This window comes from Manacus vitellinus, unplaced genomic scaffold (genome assembly GCF_001715985.3).
Source record: "Manacus vitellinus isolate BGI_N305 unplaced genomic scaffold, ASM171598v3 scaffold_29_pilon, whole genome shotgun sequence".
Lineage (NCBI taxonomy): Eukaryota > Metazoa > Chordata > Aves > Passeriformes > Pipridae > Manacus > Manacus vitellinus.
In genome coordinates this window covers 116,587-137,030 of record NW_021940207.1, presented here as the reverse complement: position 1 = coordinate 137,030, position 20,444 = coordinate 116,587, and the positions used below count along the sequence as shown (strand labels likewise).

Sequence of the window (20,444 nt, the reverse complement as noted above, 5' to 3'; positions counted from 1 at the left end):
GATCCTTCTGTGCACACGCTGCTCAGGGACTCCAGTGACTGAGCTCAGATGCTTCACAGAAGGAATGACTCGGCAGAACACGAATCCCCAGTGTCTCCAGGAATGAGCTGAAATGAGATTTCTGGTGCTATGATCTAAAGATTTTTTTTTTTTTTTTTTTACAATTTCTCTAAGTGAAATCTGTCCAAAACTAGCAAAAAGGGTTGTATTTGCTGACCAAAGGGTGCTCCCCTCCTCCTTTGGTGTCTCCAACCAGTGATACTCAATGTAAAGGGAATTTTCAGAAAGCTCTTTAAAAATTAATAAGACTGGGGGGTGAAAAAGCCCAGAGATAAAGCTTTAGAAATCACATTCCTTTAATAAAAGTTTTTCTTGAAATGAGAGTAACCTGAATACCAGCTAGAAACCAATTTTTGTCATATGTTCTTTTTACCACATTTTCTCTTTGAAGATATGGGAGGTTTAGAAATTCTTGATTTATAACCTGTTTTGCTTGTTATATGAAGATCTGTTTGATTTATGTCAGTGTTTGCTACTATACAATTTAACATATTTTTTAAAAAAATAAAATTATTGATTTCTGCACCTTAGATTCTTATTTGTTGTATTGATCTTTCAGGGTCTTTAATGCTTTTGAAGTGTGTAAGACAGTGAAATATAAATTCAGAAGGGGTTTTCTGAGGTTTCTTTTTTTATAATGTGTATATTTTATATTATTATTGATTCCTCATTTGCCACTGTACAAATGGGAACAACTTTATTATTCTCCTGACGTTGCTTGTAGTTAAAATCAGCCCTCTTGTTCCAGTCACTGGTGTTTCTTACTGATGTTCCAGAAGGGATAGAGAGGAGGAACTGCAAAAAAAACTTAGTTGTCCATGAGCTGAGATTTTCTGATCTCCAAAGTGAACTTCTGGGGAACCCTTGCCTGCAGAAGAAAGAGCAAGTGTGGCACTGCTGTGTGTGAATTACAGAAGTGAAGTACAAAAAGCTTAGTTTTGATTACATAGTGAATACAAAAATAATCGCAGGCACAGTAAGATATGTGACTTTCTGTGGCAACTGCCCTCTTATTCTCTCCCTGTTTCTCAGGGTAGTTACTTGAAGATTGCTATATTCTGGATACACTTTTGTATTTTATTTGTTTGCTGGTTTACCATTAAGTGATAAAGCTAAACTTAAAAACCCCTCACAAACAAACAAACAAAAAACCACCAAAGCAACCCAGAACAGAGTAGTTAAATTTTCTTATTTGTTTGTTTGGTGCTTGCTGTTTTACCTCTGAAGGAGCACCAACAACCTCAGGATGTATGTCCTGCTAGGGTTTTCCTTGGATCTGTTGCCTGCCTTTGCTGCCCTATTCAAAATCTTTTTCTTTTGAAAGTATTGAACTGCTCTTTGAATATCAAGGCTGATTTTAGATGTTTCTTTAAGGAGGTCTTTCAAGCTTTAATTTACACCTTTGACTGCTTAATACCAGAAGAAATGTCTGCAAGGCCCAGGGTGGATCAAAGTGAAGACGATTTAATCAACAGGCAGAAGCCCTTGTTTGAAGTAATTGATTGTAATTTTGTTTTGGATTTAGAGAAATCAAACTTTGTCGAGAAAATAACTGTGCTGCAATCTATTAAAATGTTTGATTTGCTACTAGGATTGAGTTGTTGTAGTAAAAATGGTATTTATTTTGCTAATTAGGCTGATTTACTGCTTTGCTCCGCTTTTGTTAAAGTGCATAACCTTCATTTATACAGATTATTTAAATTTTTATGACTTTTTATGAAGTTGCAAGTTGATGAATAGCATGTTCCTTATTTATTGTGTCAAGCTGCCCTTAGATGAATGCATGTATCTATTGCACAAAATCTTCACTTGCTTTTCCTCTTGCAGTGTACTGGATAAAGAGGGGCTATTTATGTAAATTGTGCATTTAAAACTAGGAAAAACTACTACTATTTTAAAAGTAGTGAAACAAACTGATTTTGTTCTTCAGCATTTTGGAATTAGTAGGGGTTTGTCGTCTTACAGATGGCAGATAAATTTCTTATCCTTGGATGTCCAGACTACATACAAGGCAGTGAAGTTAGTTGAATGCAAACTAGTTGGGGTATTAAAATTAATTTATATGTCACTGTGAAAGCTGACCACTTAACGGTTTTAAAACATGCTCTTTGTGAACACTGTCTGTGATTTCCAGCAGTTCCATCAGTGGTTTAGCTTTCTTCAAAATTTAATGTACTGCTTGAATATTTCATTTATCTGAAACTATTCTAGTGGTTTAAGTCAGATTTTGGTATAGTTTGCCAAGATTTTAAATTTAATTACAAGTTAAAAATTAAGCTCAGTCTCGACACAAGGTATAGCCATAGAAAACACCCTGGCCCTGAGGTGCTGTTCCTGCTGCTGGGGCTCAGCTGTGCCCGGCTTGGGGGTCAAGGCAATGCCATCCCAGGCAGTGCAGAGCACATGGAGCAGTGTTTTCCTGAGTGCACTGGCTCTGTGTGTGGGTTTGGTTGGTTTGAAACACCAGGTTCAACTTCTTACTTGTCAGAGATGCAAGAGAGATGTTTGTGAATTAGTTTTGCTGCCTGGCTCTGGCCACCCCTTACTCTGTGGAAAGTGGAAGTAGCGGGGTGTGATTTCCTGTAACTTGGTGTTGCATCCCTGAGTTTTGAAGGCTTTCCTATGCTTCAAGGGTCTCCTGTGTGGCTCAGTGCAGCCTTTCCTTTACAGAAATGTGTACCAGAGCACCCACACCTTCTCCATCTGACTCAGCTGTTGTGGGGCATCAGTGAGACCCCTGGATTTCTCTTTTTCATATCTTGCTGATATCAACCAATGTCTTTTTATCTCAACCTTAAAATTATATTATCCAAGACAAACTGTGTAATTGTAAAAACTTTGGTTTTATTGAGGAAATAATAATGCACATACCAAAGATACTGCAGTGGGTTCTGTTGCCAGAACACTGACAAATTTCAGTTAAAGAGTAACAAAATACTTTTTTTTAATTTTTTTTTTAATAGAAATTTTTTGCAAAGGTTAAAAAAAAAACAGAATAAACACTTCTAAAAAGAACAAACAAATGCTTCTGTGGTATTCTCTCTTCTTTTCTGCTGCCCTCATGCCATGACTGCCTGGTGAGGCAGTGGCACTGGGCTGGAGATGCAGCCTGTGCTGGAACTGGAGATCCTGCTGCCAGTTCTCTTCAGGCACTGTCATTTAGTTTTGTTTTATTCTAATTGGTTAAAAGAATAAGCAGTGTGGTTTAAAATTTACTATGTGGTATCTGTAGGGGTTTGTATTTCAATCTTTGATAATTCTAATCATATTTAGTATTGATATCATGGAAGTGTCTGTGTCTTACCAGAATTTTTAAGTTTGTCATGCCTCAGGTCTGGCTTTTTGGGTCCTTCTGGCCATGAGTAACTCAGCTACTCATCTTGGGCAGTGCCCATAGCTTTTCTTTGCAAGAGGGTGTTGGAGATGCTCCTGTACGTGTCCAGGCTGTGAGCAACCACAAGTCCATCTGAATCCTGATAATTTCACTCAGATTATAGGGCAATAGCAAGGCCAGCGGTCTATTGGGAGGCTGAGGAAATGTCTGTCCTTTAAACTTGATTTTATATCATCATTAATTCATAGTTACCAGTGAGAAATGATTAATCTAAAAGAGAAAAATAACTCCCCAGGAGGGTTTGGGTGGAGTGCCTCAGATAGGACTGCTGAAATGACCTCACCAGGTCAAGTCTTCTGGTGACTAAGGATGAGCAGACTATTTGGATCCTCAGTAGTATCTTTTTGGTTTGTTAATCAAAAGAAATGCAAATGTTGGCTTTAATGTTTTGGAAGTACCTCTCTCTCTAAAATGTGCCACGTGAGAGGTTTTTACGTGGAACTCTCCACGTGAAATCACATTGCCCCCTTTGCAGTGTCCTTACGTACTAGCAAAAGTGAAAAGCTGTTTCATTGCACCACATTGCTGGAATCCAGGGCTGTTTCCTTACCTTACCCTTTGTGGCTCTCCCAGCATGTGCTGGGACAGTGGAATTTCACGCAGTGATGGGAGGCTTCATAGATCCCTGTCACTCCTGTGTTACTAACACTTCACACTATTGTTACTTCTCTGGCATGAAACATTTGCTCTTCCCTATGGCTGAATACCTTCACCCACACTCATCTTTGCCCTGTGAGCCCATGGGTGGTCTCTGGCTGGTCCACGGAGCCAGTATCTTCAAAATTTGGTAAGAGTGCTTGGCAAGTGTCATTTTGAGGACTGGCAATTGTCCAAGTCACTTAAGAATTTTGTAGTAAAGTCATTACACGCTGAAGTAATAAAAATTAACTTCATGTGTAGACTAAAATAAATGAACGTAGTTTCAAATCCATTTTTATGGCTTTATAGGAGGATATTATTAGGAACAACAAGATAAAACTAGTAAAGTTTTCTGAATCATTGCATTAACAAATTATTTCGGTAAAAATGCCCCAAGGAAATTATCTTAACTTGATAAAAGAACAAATAGTGCTAATTGCTCTTAGAGTGTTTAGTCTGCAGATGTTGCTAGCAAAACTGCATCCTTTTTGTTTTTGTGGGAGAGGGCCAGTCAGTGTGTCTGTGGTGAGCACACCCAACCTGCTACAACAGTCCAGAAGGGTCAAATGGGACTTCTCTAAAAGGATGCCTGAAGCAGTGAAGTAGCAATATTCCTAGGAAAATATGGCAAATGGATTTATTTCGGGGTAAAGCTGGCGTGGAAAAAAAAAAAGTTAAATGGGTTAGAAGTGCTGGTGTTTGAGACATTTTTGTAATTCCAAGATTTTGCTTGTTCCTTAGGCAGTGATAAGAATGATAAGGCACAAGAAAAAGTCTGATAAATGATTGCAGCTGTAGAGTGTCATACAACAAAATATATATATATTGAACCTTGTTTTTATCTGATCTGGTAAACAGTCTCTTCTGAAGCACAGCAGCTTGTAAACTTAAGTTGTTATTACTTGTGGCTGATGGAAGATGCATCATTATCGGGCTGACAAGTTCTGTGCATTTATTACACTGTGCTGTATAGGTTCTGTGTATCTGTTAGTGCTAAATACATCATATTGTTCCATTTTAACATTTTTAAACATTCTACTGCTGACTTGGAAAAGTGTGGTAAAAAAGCATTGTCAAAAAAACAGGGAAGAAAAGTCCTTGACTAGGTGTGACTAAGATAATACCTACAATGTTCTGTTTGGAGATGAACCAGACCCTGATATTTGACGTCTCTGACACTGAGGGGAAATACTTGTGCCAGATGGAGTATTTTTGACAAATGTGTTTGATACTCCTCACCCCAGCATTCACCAGTTGTTTCCTTGGTTAACCAGTGTGTGTTAGCATGACCACAAAAGAAAACAGCAAAATCTACAGGCCTTCATTTTGTTCTCCATCGGTGAAAATAACTAAATATCTGTAGGTTCAAACTGAAAACAGAGGTGTAGCCTTTTTTAATTTTATTTTTAAAATTCATAAACATTCATCACTTTTATTTGTAGAAGTGAAAGCTGGGCTAGTTTGTGGATGCTTGTTGAAGCTGTATCAGAGCAGCAGAAACCATTCATGGAGCAAGTAATTTCAGTGATGGTAGCTATCTGACATATCTTAAAATTAAGCTGTGGCTAAATTTTCTATCTTTCACAAGTTGAAAAATTAAGGAAGTTTTCCTTCTCAAAGACCAAGACCAGAGGACTTGAGTTTGTTACTTTATCCAAACAGTCTAGTAGATCACATTGATAAATGTGAGTTGACTTAAAAAAAAAAGAAAAGCCCCAAACCCACCGGTTTCATGAACCCTGACAGCAGTTACAAAGAATTCTGCAGGCGGCTGCAGAGGCAGAATTCTGTAAATGAAATTCCCAAATGGTGAAATCCTATCCCCAGCCTATTCTAGTTTGAACGAGATTTGCAGGATGCACAGCTCAGCCAGTTTCACATTCCTGGTGTGAAACAATCAAGATAAGAATCAAAAAGTAAAGAAAGGGAAAAGCCCTGTTAGATCAAACGCTATACACTAATCTTTCTCCTTAGGCAGAATTACTCCTTCCAGAGTCCTTACTACTCTTGCTTAAAATAACAGAGGCCCCATGGCACAGACTGTTTCTCATGATCAGTCTTCAGCTGCATGATTTTGTTTTGGGCAAGTTTTTCCTGGTTATTTAAAATGTGTTTCCAGCTACCCAATCTTCACTGGATAAACCTAAATCTTTTCTTGCCCTTGACATTTGATCCTGTGAAATCGCAGGGTCTCTTCTGCTGCTCAGGGATGTTACATACCTGTACCTGAGACTGATCCCTTAACTAACATCAGCAGTATTTTTTCCACCTTTTTAACTGTTTGCAAAGGGTTGTAATAGGTTATCTAATCACACTTGTTTGTAGGGTAAACACCTTCTGTGTGTTGCTCTGTACGTGTAATACATTAATTCAAAGGGGGTATAAGTTGAGCTATACAGCTGCAATGTACACAGGAAATTCAATAGAAAATATTTCCAGTGAAACAAAAACACTGACTTCACTCGTTTTGGCAACAAATTGTGTTTGCTTAGAGTTTTTCGCCCTCTTTTTTAGTAGGGAGAAACCTCTTCAGTAGGAAGACCCAACACAATTGAAGTGTTAATTAATGTAGTGAACAGTATTTTTTAGAAAAAGCTTTTTTTTTTTTTAATTTCAGAATGAACCACCTAGGTCTGTTGGGGGGTACATAGTTTATTGGCTCCACTCTGTACATGTAGTTAAGCCCTCTTTACTGCTTAGGACAGACTTGAATATGGGCACTGTTAGGTTTTTACCAATTGATCATAGCCTAGTGATGATCTTTGTGAGACCTCTCTACTGTGGTTTCATTTCCTGATGCTCATCAGATCTTTTGAATATGCTGTCACTGATGAAACAACTATGTTTTCCTTGGTTATGCTTAAGTCCTGCTGTTAACCATCCCCTCAAACCCCTCCCAAACCAAAAAAAAACCCACAAAAAACCAAAAGCAAAGAACAAGCAGGTTATTATATTAGTTTAATGCTACTGTTGATTAATGACTTTAGTCCATTTATTTAATAAATGTTTTTCTCCTTGACCATAGTGCTAAAGTAAATATTTTGCTATGTTTCTCTGTACTGTAAGCTCCTTATTCTTTGGAACAGGTTTCAGTGTGTCCTACTCCATGTACAAGTCTAATATTGATGCAACTATTTTGCTATTCAGTCAGTGTGACAGATAAACAGCTCTAGTATGTAAATGGTTTGAAAAGACAACAGAATAATAGATACATATTTTATACAGTTAATGTCTCTGTTGTTTCTGGTGTGACTCATACCTTGTACCTCGTTCCATGTTTGCTGTGAGCTTTTTGTGCTGGGATGCCCACTGCCATCCAAGGCACCAGGCATCCCTTGGAAACAGATGTATTTTGATGATGGAGCTGTAAGGCAGTGCTGTTCCCGCATTTCTTCCCTTTCAGGACTGTGTTCCCTCTTCCTCTCTTGAGCCAGTTCTGTCCTCTTCTGACCCTGCAGTGGGTTGCTTCAGGAGCTGAGTGGCAGAGAGCTACTATTTTTTTTTTAGAGGAAAGGAAATGTTGAGGGCACCCAACTGGCAGAGGGTAGATGGGGGGTACCAAGGTCTCCCCTTGCAATAGCAATTAGGTCTTGTCTAGGGGTGACTCGAGCATAAAACTAAACCAAAGCCTTCAGGTGAGCCACACCTCTGAGCTCTTATGGACACTAGCCAGCTGATTTGAGAACAAGTGTGCTGTCCCTCTGCTTTCCATGTTTTCAGCCCCTGCTGCACGGATGTCCTACCTGCTTGTGAGGCAGGAAAGCTTTTCATGGTATTGAGAGGCACAGGCTCTTTTCCTACACCCTCATCTGCAATTTGTTACAGCTCAGTAGCTGCTGTGTAAGAGTAAGTTGTCCTTTTAGCAGGGATGGCTGGATGTGCATGGACAAGGGCAGCCCTCACGGGTAGGTTTTAACTCCTTGTGAGTCAGAGCCCTCACATAAGGATGCAAATTACCCTGCTGGAAAAATGAGAAGGGCAGAGGCAAGAGGTTTGTAGGAATGATGACGTTGTCCTACTGATGGGAGGTGGTGGAGATTTGGAAAAAGGGAAAATATCTTTGTATTGCTTGGTCTTGGACAACTTGTCTGCTGCTTAGTTATGGGGTTTTACCTGTACAGAAGTACGTTAATCTGATGGTTATTTGTGTGAAATGATCACCAAGGCACAGTATTTCTATAGAAAGGTGTTGCTACTGCATAAGTATATTGTGCTTCAGATGTCATTCAGTTTTCAAAAGTTCCTGGCAAAATGAGAGGGGACTGTAAGCAGAAGTGCAGCAGCTTTTGATTGCCCGTATTTAAAAAAAAAAAAAAAGAAATTATTTCTTGATATGTTCTATGTATCATTTCAGGGCAATCAGTGTTACCTTTCTTGGCAGAGTGAGAGGCTTATGTTTTTCTCTGGCTTTGCACAAAGTAATAATAGTAATAATAATTTTAGGAAGAATCTGGAATGCATTATAAACACCTTATTTGAGTGGAGCTGCATTTCAGGAACATCTGGAGTACATGAGCCCAAGCTCCACCACAGGCTTTACTTCTGACCTCTGGTATGACTAAAAGTTTTCAGAAAAATGTTTTCATACCTGTGGATTTTTAAGTGCTTTTGAATATTAAAAGTAACTCATAATTCTGAGGGCGATTTTAAAAGAATTCTTGGATCCTAACTCTTCAGCCTGTGCTATTGCTTTCACATGCCCAATATCACAAGTAAGGTGGATTTTTTTTTTTTTAGAACATTTTGGAATACGTTTTGTTTTTTAAACCCGATACTTTGCTGCGAGGACAAATATCCTGCGAGGCACTCCTGCAGCGGGCAGACGGAAGGCAACCAGCCTTCCTACCGTGTTCCCAGAGAGGGAGAGAGCCACAACTTCGACACCACTGGGTGTACTCGATGTTCAGGGTCAGTGGCCACAGCGGGACGACTTGAGCTTGTTGACGTCGAACCCGTCTGCAAACACCCGAGTCTTGCAGCAGAACCCAAGTCCTGCTGCATTGTTTCAGTGTCCTCAGCAGTCCTTAGCTTGGCTTGACAAAAATGTAGATGGAGCTTTTACACTGAAAGAATTGACTTCTGGGTACCCAAAAAAGTAAGGGTGGTAGCTCTGCTGATACTGAGGGAAGCACAGCCAGGGCTTGAATGATGGTTACATTAACTGGGGTTGAAAATAACATGATATTGTCACATCCTCTTCTTATTTTGGGAGATTTCTTTATTTAAACATTTTGAGCCCAGTTCCAAATGTGATGTCTCCATAAAATATGTATCCCACCTCCCCTAATAATTTAAGCTCTTGTGCTTTTGTCCCACTGTAATGATTCCTGATGCTTGCCATAATCTACCTATGTTCCTCTGTGAGGCCATCATGAATCCCAAAGCAGAGGAATATATTGCTCTGAAAACACAGTATCTGTTTAAAGGCACAGAGGGGGCAGGCACTGTTAGAAGCAGCAGGGAAAGGGAAGAAGGTGATTTTCCCAGGGAAGCGGTTTGAGCTTTGTTCCATATCCCCGCACTGGAGACCAATCTAAAAGTCCCGGCAACCTTGGAACTATCAGTTCCCTACAAACATATTTCTGTGTTGACAAAAGGAGGTGCTGCCTCTGTTCAGCTGTGAAGGCTCATCTGAGTTAACAGGCTCTGTGTGGGGAAGGGAAGGGTTGTCACCCAGCAGCACGGCTGAGTTGATTTAGCAACCTGTAGCAGGCTGGATTAGTGTTGTGGGAAACATGGCTGTTCTGACCTCGAGGGAAGGGAATGGGGAAAAAAAATCTGATATATTTTTTTTTTAAGTGGTATATTTTGTCTCTGTCTTGGTTCAGTTTTTAGGTGTGTATTTGAAATCTGTAATAAACATAGAGAGAGAAAGAGTGGCCCCTAAATGCTTTACGTTAGATTTTTTTTTTCTTTTAAGAGAGAGAAAAATTTTTTTCTCTTTCCAATTTGAGGTGAGTCTGCTGAGAGCACTCAGGTTGACAGGCTGTTTTCTCTGATTAATCTTGCAGTGATGAATTTAAATTTAAAACTCAGTTCTAGAACAAAATCACAAAAAAAATTATTTGTCAGTATGCTGCTGTTATTATCAATATGTCACTAGTCAATCATCATGTCCACTATTTTCAGAAAGAAAACCCCACAAATTGGAAACTACCTGGAATTTTCACAGGTGGGCTGCCATCCTGCAGGTAGCAGTCTGTGAAGGTGGGGTTTTGTGACTGCTCCAGAGGCCAGAATCCCTTCATGTAACACTCAGTGCTTTGAGTAATAACTGTTTATACCCTTTCCCGGTCTAGACTGGGTTTAACTTCATTCTCTAGGATCCTTTAACTTAGAGTTTATGTGAATTGGATTACTTACTAATGAATTTCATTTAAATGCCTTGCAAGTGAAATGGTGCTGCAGCACAGCTCGCCCTCCTCCATCCCGGTGGTACCAGCTGATTGGTATTGACAAGATTACTGGGCTGCGTTATGGGTTTTTAATGGAGCTGGCTAAGTTGGTTTCCTCTCCAGCAGTTCAGCTTCTTTCCCTTTCAGTGGGCTGTGAGCTGTTTTCTGTGATTGCCTCATTTTTTTGACTGTTACAGAAACTGGTGTTTGAACTTGTGTATAGCTGCTACAGTATTCCTTTGCTCTGCTCTGGTTTGTCCTGTGTTTCTCACTGCACAGTGAATCCTGTTTCTGTGCACTTGTGAAGAGTGATTCCTATATATGGATGATCTTTTCTCCAGAACAGTGCTGTCTGCTTACCCAGTTCTTATTCTTTATCCCCTCAGATACCTTGCTTTGTTTTGACTGTTGGCTTACATACGTCCTCAGACAGACAGGTGGTTGTTCTTTGAAAGAATACTTCTGACGTGTGGAAAGCTGGGCAATTTAATGTGATGTGAATGTACAAGTTAAACATTTCACCTTTGAAGCATCCAGAAAATCAGCTTATGTCGGGTTTTTCTATATTTCTGATGTAATAAAGGTAAAAGACGGAAAAAAGATCTGGAAATAAAAGTTTCTCAATTGACAGAGAAAAGCTGTTTCAGACAGAGGTTAGGAATATGGGTGGATATGTCTCTGGGCAGGTCTTGGATACTTTCAGTGCTCACTGATGAGGCTTCTTGTAAAATACCCTCTGTGATGCCCCTCTCCATGGGAGCACACTCCCGGTGCTGTGCCACTCCCTGCTCCCAGAATGAACTATTGGAGCAGTATGTGGGCGTTATTTTGTCACTAGGATCCCTATTGCTACCTCCTACTTGCAAGTAATGACAGTTTTTCACAATGTCTTGTGTGTGGTGCTGATTCCTCCCCCCCACAATTATATGTGTTTGTTTCTCCTGAATTTTCTGACTTGGTATTTGTCTCGGTTCAGCTTCACTGTTAGATCTGAAAAGCAGATGTTATTGTAGACATGCTAAATTGCTTAAAAAAATTGCCATACCTTGCTGTGGAACTGTGATTAAAAGAAGTAGCTTTGTTTTTCTCTTGTTTATGTTCCAAACATGGCAGTGGTATAATCACCACTAGTGTTGTGTGCCTGTTAACCAAATGAAAGGAAGGATTCAATGGAGTGATGAGTTTTCAATTTAGGCTTTTAAAATTATTGTCTGATGCTTTTTACAGCCTAGTTACTGAGGGGAATATCCAGGATTTAGTTATTTTTAATTCTATTTTGATTGGGACGCTTTTTCCAGATACTGAATCCAGATAAAAGCTGGATACTTGAGGATAATTTAGAAGAAAAGATACCATGTCCTTAGAAGGCTTTTGTAATTCACAAAGCACAACATCTAGTGACTAAATTTGTTGTTAGGGCTCAAATAGCACCAAAATCTCAGAAAGTAGTATAAACAGTGTGATCCTAAGAGGATTAGAAGAGAAACACAAGTGCACAAGTTCACAGGGGGAACAGGAACAATTCAAAGCTCGCGCAAAAATCGTGGGTTTAGCCGTGGCACAAACCCCACGTAATGGCTGGAGAGGAGAAAGGAGCTTGAATGGAGGCCTTTCTGGAAGAAAATGGATAAACATTTTTGCAATAGCTTGTAGAGAAATCCTTGCTTTGAACTGATTATGTTTGGAAGCAGGTAAGGAATAACATCAGTGTACATCTGAGCTACGTGTTTATAACCGTATTTGTCGCTGTGTGGTTCCAGGGTTGTTTTTATCTGTGGTTTCCTTTGTACCACACGATTATTACTTGGTTGATAGCAGCAGACCAGCCTGTGCTATCAGCATGGATTGTTATTTGCCTCTCTGGTGTGTTAGTTTTTGGCCCTGCAGGTGGGAACTGCCTGTCTCGTGCAACCTGTTTGCTTCAAACTCTGTGTGCAAGCTCTGGCCTCGAGTTTATGGCCTCAGGATGCTCTCTAGGAGGAGATGATGTGTGGTGTTGTACCAAGTGTTTGGGCACAGTGTCACAGAGGGACATGGGCATTAAGTGTGCCATTCTGTGCAGAAAGAGCTGGTGTGGGCAAGGCTGGTGAGTGCTGGCTGTGAGCAGGTCACTGCACACATGGCAAAATCTTCTTTCTTGTTAAGTTGAGGGGAGCAGTCTTCAGGCCACGTTGAGTGTGTTAGTCATCAGGCAGCAGTGGACTGTTCCCAGCCTCTCCAAGATGAAGGATCCGAACTCACAAGCTACTGTGCATTCCCCAGGTGTGCTTTATCAACTTCAAGGGCATCTGGTGGATTATTTTTAAGTGTCACATAGTGTAGCAGTTACTGCGCCTGGGCACCTGTTTAAATCACCATAACAGGTCAGAATATAAAGGCAAGAGATAGTCTAAAATCAATAAATTATAACTGTCACCTGCACTGTTTCAAGGTGCATGCCAAAATCCAATAGGATAAATTTGGAAAGAAAAAAAGCTGCTGATGAGGCATTTGTACTCAGCACTCGATTCTGAAGAAGGACACAGCAGAGTTTTCTAAATGTTTACGTGTCATTTCAAGCGCCCTTATTTAAAATTGGAGCTTACAACCAATTAACATTGAGTGAGGAATGAAGTGAAGTCAGTGAGCCCTTTCTTTTCTCATTCTCTGCTCTCTTGAGTCTTTGCTTCCAGCTTCTTTCCGTGTCACTGCCCTGTTAGATATAAAGCGAAGGACAAGAAGCCTCTTCCACAGATCAGGCGGAAAGGTTTCCCTCTCTGGCTCTGAGGATAAGTACTGCACTCAAGATTGCACAAGGGCACAGAGGTGTTGGAAGGAGACAGTTTGGGCAGCATGTACCAAAGAAGGCCTTTTTTCATTGACGAAAATGGTTTATGTTTGTGCAATCATCCTTTTATTTACGTTTGCTGTGTCCCTTCCCAAATGAAATAACCCAAACCAAGCGTCTCACTCGGAACAGGGCAGCAGGGCCCTCCTCTGCCTTTCTCTGCACACAGCTTTTATACTGATTGAGACTGTTTTTCAAAATAATATTGGTTGATTAGTTGGCATTTTGTTCAGTTTTTAAGGAAAATTCTTTTTATAAGCAAGTAATGTTTTAATGGGGTCTGCGGAGCGAGGTGTTAAAGCTTTCTCTTCTCTGCTGGTCTGCAGCTCTGGCTGTGGAAAAAGCAGACTTTCTGAGTGGCCTTGCATAGGATACTGTGCCACTTGAGGAACAGAGTTTTCCTCAGCCTATTTACATAATTTCTGCCACCCTAGTACAACTAAGCAAGGAAATAAGAGCATGTTTGCAAATTCTTTCAATTCCCAGCATTCCTCAGCATCCTCTGCAGTGCCTCTTACTTGCACTGTGAAGGTGACGTTTCTGCCTGCTGTGTGGGATCTTCTAAGAATAAAGTAAGCCCAAATGCTGCAGGTTGTTTTTTTTTTTTTTGGCTGGGTCCAAGAATGGCTTTATAATAATTTATTTCCTACTTGTTGAGCTTGAAAATTGTACCTGAGAACCTCGTGTTGATCATGAGCCCCAAATCCCATAGTTATTCTTTAGTCACAGTAAAAGTTTTTTAGCACAGGTTACAGATGCTTTGTAAAGAGTTTAATCTAAAAATAGTCTGATAATACTTTATTAGTCACCCATGTCCATCTGTCACCCTTCCTGCTTTTTGAGTGGGCGATTAGATTATGTCCTAAAGAAAAGTCGTCTGGCAAGTATTTGTGTGAAGGGCAGTCACTCAGGAATATTAGCGTGAATAGAAATCATTTGTCATTGCTCAATATAAAAATGGATGTTGCAGTGGATGGACAACAGAATCTGTTTGCTTATACTGAACTATTTTATTCTTAGACGCATAAAATTATTATTGACATGCAGTGAGAATTACTGAAATGTAGGAGAGCATGGATTTGTTTGGATTATATTTTTGTTGGGGTTATGAACGTGGGCAAGATTTCTCTTGAATATTGCACTAGGAAGATTTCTATTATGTACATGTTGTCAAATATTGGCAGCAATTATTATGAGCTTTTTTTTTTAATTACTGACGTCACTGCTGGAGTTGGTAACTGTCTGGGCACATGGGTACACCTCTGTACATAAACAGAGTTATTTAGCGCACGATGTGTTTGAAAAGCAGATTTATTTTTCTTTAACTGCTTCACAGTGGATGTAACCATTTTGGAAGTCAAACCACTGGAACGTTGATTTTTGTTTGGGGCTTTTTGGAGTGTTCAGGTGTTGGGAGCTGAGGTTTATTTCCAGAAGAAATTTGGCATGGGCAGAAGATACTGTAAGTTGCCTAGTTGCCTTCCCGAAGCTTTTTCTGGAGAGTTAAGGCAAAATCCAGACATCAGGATTTTTTCTACCCGGGTTGTTTTGTTTGTGTGTGTTCCTGCTGAATGGGTGCGACCGTCTAGAGGTCTAATGGTGCAAGTGCTCATTCACCAGGCTTGTTTGTTCAAAGGTCTGTGTTTCAGGCTCCCCGCAGGAGCCGATGTGTGATGTGGGGAGCGACAGGATATGCAAAACCCCAGCTCTGTGTGCTGTGCTCTGCTCTGCTCCAGGCTGTGCAAACTCAGTGGTAACCACTCAGCAACCTGAACAGAGCAGGCTGCAAGGCCCATATTTGATAACATTTTATTGTGTGTTAACACCACCATTTTCAAAATAATAAATATTAATGCGTCCTGTTTCGTCTCCTTATTTCCTTGTCAGCATCACCCTTCTGTGGCAAGAGGCACCTGAAAGGAAAACTTCTGCATATCAATGCACTGCCAATGGTAAGTACCTTTTTAACTGACTAAAGGTGGTGTGGTTCCTTCCTGCTCACGTGCCATTAGCAGACTTGTATTGCAAATAGTATTTTTTAGAATAATTACTTTTTAGCACACAAGTGCTAATTGTAATTTTTTGGAAGAACCTCTAGACCTTTATGCTGTTTGACAGACACGTTACAGTTGCACCTGGTTTTTATCCTGTGGGAAGTAGGGCAGCGTGTTAATTCTGAAGCGAGAAGTGTGACTTGACAATAACATGGCTCATCCTGTTGGTAGCTGGTGTTGCTTCCTCTTTTGGCCAAAAGCCTGTTTGGGGCGAGCTGTAGCTGAGCTGAGTGTTCTGTTGCCCCCACTTGGGTGCTCTCTGCAGTTTGTTTCAATGTTAAACAGCTTCTCCTATTCAAAAAAAACCCCAACTCTACAGTGTAAGGTGTAATTTGCTTCAGGCCATTTGTCAGTGCAAGACCAGTGAAGTTAAAATCTTAGCTTCTGTACGAAGGGGATTGGTTGGTGCAATCTTCTTTTTCCATCTCTGGGATGTTAGTCAGTGTTACAGACTATTGGAAGTTCATATTTTCAGATTGTCTTCATGGTTTGCTGATGCTTCCTGGTAGTTGTGCATATGGAAAGCAGAGGTGAGGTCTGAAGGGAAGGACTGGAACTTACTGCTTCAGCTTTGATCAAATAATCTTTTTTTCAGCAGTCTTGGGTTCTTGTGTTGTCACAGTTGAGGTGTACAAGAATGGTAACTGCAGCCTAAAGAAATAAATGGATAAAATGCCAGCCTGAGTTTTATGTTTGAAGCATCTCTAGATCATTATGCTCAGTACAGAAGTCAAAGGGATGATATTTCGAACCACTTGCTTTGAAACCTGAATTTTGGATCTGGGAGCTGTTTCCTTTGGTTTGTGCGTGGGCATAGGTCTAAGGAATATGTAAATAGCCACTCTCTTTACCCTGTGAGGAAAACGACACTCCAGGAGAGTTTACTTGGCTGTAGCTTCTTTACTTTGAAATGCAGTAAGCAATTCTTTTCACTCCCAGAGATGACGTGGAGTGAAATGTAATATATTTGGCACTAAGTAAAGCAAATACCCGCCTGAAATCAGCAGATTTGCACCAAATGTGTATGTCATTTAATAGTCTGATTTTTAGGCTCAGAGTTGATAATGTATAGAGTTTGTATTGATTTGGGATGAATTTCAGCTGGTGGAAACATTTGTTGAGTGAGAAAGCATCGTGTTTACATGGTCACTTAACCTGGTATTTCAGCTTCTCAAACCTGAAATGAGCAGTGTTCTCAGCCTTTTCTAGTATTGCTAAACCTTCACTGTTGTTGTTGACCTTTTTCCAGCAAAAAGCTACTCTGATTTCTTTTTATTTTGTAGTAGCTGAGTGTTATTTTAGTTATGATTTAAGATACCGATCTGTATTACTGCTTCTTTTAAAAACATGACTCATTTCATATTAACCTAGTCCTTATACTTCATAAAATTTTAAAATACTGAGAGACTGTACTTGAAATGTTGCTGCATTTTGTCCTAATTTCCCCCCTACAAATTATATTAGAAATTCAGAATTGCTCAGTCCCCAGGGCATGGTAGTTGTTACAGTGATCATAAAATATACCCAACTGTTACTTGTAGTGAAGTGCTCTTTTCTTTAAGGGTTGTTTTTGTGCTATAAGTTATTGTATTTTATTATTTGAGAGATTTCTAAACAGTTACTCACCTCTAATTAACTTTGAAATAGTTTGAATTTACATCCAAGAGACAAGCTAGATACATTCTTCATCAGTCCAAAAGTAACCATAACTTCATCAGTATAGTAAAAAAGGCTTTTATAGGTTCTTATTATGGTATTTTTTTCTCTGATGCGTGTAAACAAAGTGTGGGCCAGAGGTTGCTGAAAAAACCAGTTTGTGTACATCTCCCAAACAGGACTTGGTTTAGCTTGGCTGCCCATGTTCAACACATGTATTTGAATAAGAAATTAATTTCTGATTCCCTTGAGAAATGATAGTAGCATTTTGGATCATTTTTTAATCCTGATTGTCAGTTCCATTTCTCAATAGTAAAAAAAAATAGTAAAACAATTTACACATCCTCTTTTTTTTTCTTAGATTTTCTATTTTAGAGGTAATTAAAAGAAGCTTATTTTTTGCATGATATATGATACGTAACTGATAACTAAATAGGGTAAAATTCCAGTTACTCCTTAAAAATACATTGTAGTTGTTGGCAATTTTTTTAAAAATAAAATATTTATATTGTGATATAGCCTCCTAAAAGAGGATATGGCTGTGTCCAGTGGGTGTAAGTTCTCTTTCCCATTCTTCCAGTCAGCTTTAATGTTCCTCATCCTCTTAAAAGAAAGATGCAAAGGCTTAACAAAAAAGACCTGTTAAGTGCAGGAAAATAAGTGTATAATGCTACTTTTTCGAAGATTTCGAAGGTTCATTTAGAGACTGATAACCGGGTACTTAATCCACAGTCACAAGGATTAATGGATGTGTTGGAAATGAATATTTAAAGCCTTGGTCTAAGCAAAAGATGATGTCAGGATTTCAGCAAAGGCTTTAGCAAATAAATTTTCTTATGTGATGGATCAGGTAGCTTGCCCGAGAGAGGTTTTCCATCATACCTTGCAAGGCTTCTCTTGTGAGTTTTGGAAGCAAAATAGTTTGTCTTTCTGTCTTCTACAAGTTACTGAAGCAGGTCTCTGTGTGTGCATAAATTTGTGTGTCAATAGGAGTGTGCTTCTTTGTGCATGTATCTATGCAGGCACGTATATGTATATCTCAATATATATAAAGGACTGTGCAAAACCCAGAAACTTAGAGAAAGGTGGGAGGTACAGTTTGAGGCTCTTACATGACAGGTTGCTGTGATGAGTTTAATTTTGCATCTAAAAATGGCTGTGAAGGAATCAAACAAGCAAGGCAACATGGTGGCCTTTCTGAGAGGCATCCTGGAAAACACTGTGCCTGGGTTCTTAGCTCCATCTTTTACTACACGGGTGGTTTGTCAAACATCAGCACCCTCATCGGTTGAAAAGGTCTCATGCAGAAAAGAATAGGGGATGTTATTGTTTATTACAAGCTGCCACAGGCCAAGTCTGAGGATAAGCAGTGAGCCTGTGTTACTTATTCTCCAGGAAACCGGTGTCATCAAAAGCTAATGCATGTCCACATAATCTTGGGGGCAATATAGACTAGGTGATTTGAATCCTTTCTTTTTAATGCTGTCTGCTTTTAAGTGAAGCCATCACAGTGTGTTTTGAAGGTGTGACACACCTGTTGTTTGTTACATCAACTGTTCCTGTCTGTAAGAGATGTTATAGAACAACTCTGCGGGCACTAAATCTCTTGGGCCAGGAAATTCCATGGGTGCAGCATTTCAATGTAGTTATCTACCCAGTGTGTTTAGCCCAGAAACAGCAGGAGTGCTTGGAGGAGATGGGGAGGATAAGTCACACCAAAGAAAAAAGGCGTTCAGTGAAGGGATTGGAAGATGTCTCCAAAAATTCCCCCGAGACTGCAGCAAGATTTTTTGCTTTGAACCCCTCTATGGTGCCTTTAGGTTGTCCTGTGACCCTACCACTCCTTAGAAGAGAGCTGAAGGAATAAATGAATATTAGCCTGTGGTTCTCCAGCAGCTAAACCCATCTAAATGCTGATATATCTGCCATTAACCTTCTGCCAGTCCATTATGTTAAAATGGTTTCATGTAGAGGAAGACAAATGAGGGAGAGGGCAGGAGCCTGCACCCAGAACTGGAGGGGTTTGGTGTGGAAGTTTTGCCTCTGCTGACAGCTGCCAAGGACAGCTTGAGGTCTGTGCCACCAGCTCCAAGGTTTTTGCACTGGAATTGCAAAATTGGCTTTGTTTCAAGAGGAGCTGAGTGGCATCTCTCCAGTATAAGTATATACGACGGAGTATCTGGAGATGGGCAGAACTTTGTAAGGTGGTAGAGCTGAAGGTCAGTTGTGATTACACTGAGCACAGGGACCCCTGCTTTCAAGAGTTTATGAAACTTGACAGTTCTGAAGATGTTGGCCTCAAGAGCCTTGAATAATGTCTTAAAAATAAATAACTCTGCAAGACTAAGGCCCTTATTCTATGAAATACAAATGCATGTGCATACATGTAACTTTGAATATAGGACTAGTTGTTTTGAGATATAAATAAGGAGCACTCGCATGCATAAAGCTAATCAGGCTTGAAAGCACTTTGAACAGTAGGGCCTGAAAGTGCCCATGAAATTTATTGTTGAGGCTGTTGGTTGTACAGTTTATGGAGTGCAGCTTTAAAAGGGGAAAAAAAAATATATTTCTAGCAGTTTCTAAAATAGTCTAAAATAAATGACAACATGAAATTTTAGACTGTTCTGCTCCTTCTGAAATCAGTGGATGCTATTACCAATGAAGGAATGTGAAATGCAATGTATTTTGTCTGATAATTTGTTATGGCTGAGAAATTATATTTCAGAATGTTTATACATCAGTTCTATTTATTTGACCAGCATGAATGAGTTCATCTAGTGGTTTATGTGTGGAAGAGGAAATGCTAATAATGTGATACAAAAGAAAAATTGTGTCATGTGGTAGGGTGCATACTGTGATAAGCATTAAAAATTGTATGTATATTGTATTCTGAACCATTTTTGAAAGGGTTTTTGAAATGTCTGTTTCTTTACAGAAAGCAGGTTAAACACATTAGCAAGATGCCTTTCTGATTCAGAAGGAAAACACCCCTTTTCCCCTTTTTCTGCCATTAAAGTTCATCATGAAATGAGTCAACTAAACCCAAAATGAACGTCCTTAAAAAATTAAGAAGTGGTGGCTCCATTTTGAAGTAATATTTGTCAGAGAACTTTCTCTGCTGGTTCTCTAAGCATTTTACAGTTCAGAAGTAAGCTTTGACTAAGAATTCTCGGCAGAATCATAAATATATAATTATCTAAGCAGCCGGGATTATTTAGCCCCTGGCAGGTGCCCAGTGCCATGCAAGAGCAGAGGGAACTGGGCCAGTATCTCAGGCTCTATGGGAACATCCTCTAAAATAGGATAAGGGCCATGGGCTGTTCCTTGTCTACTGCCATTCATACATTTTAAATCTTAAATGTACCTGAAAAGAGACCTCTTCTGCTGCTATGGCTTGTCTTCTCTTACAGCTGGTT

The 20,444-nt window shown here is 39.7% G+C and overlaps 1 protein-coding gene across 3 annotated transcripts in view; it reads left to right on the top strand.

Moving 5' to 3' along the window:
• Positions 1-20,444, top strand: part of TBL1XR1 (transducin beta like 1 X-linked receptor 1) — a 104,526-nt gene that overhangs the window by 26,843 nt on the left and 57,239 nt on the right. For all 3 annotated transcript variants that reach the window (XM_018074978.2, XM_018074977.2, XM_018074979.2), the window contains exon 2: positions 15,203-15,267. The gene's annotated coding sequence lies outside the window, so the exon portion shown is untranslated. The remainder of the gene's footprint in view (positions 1-15,202; positions 15,268-20,444) is intronic.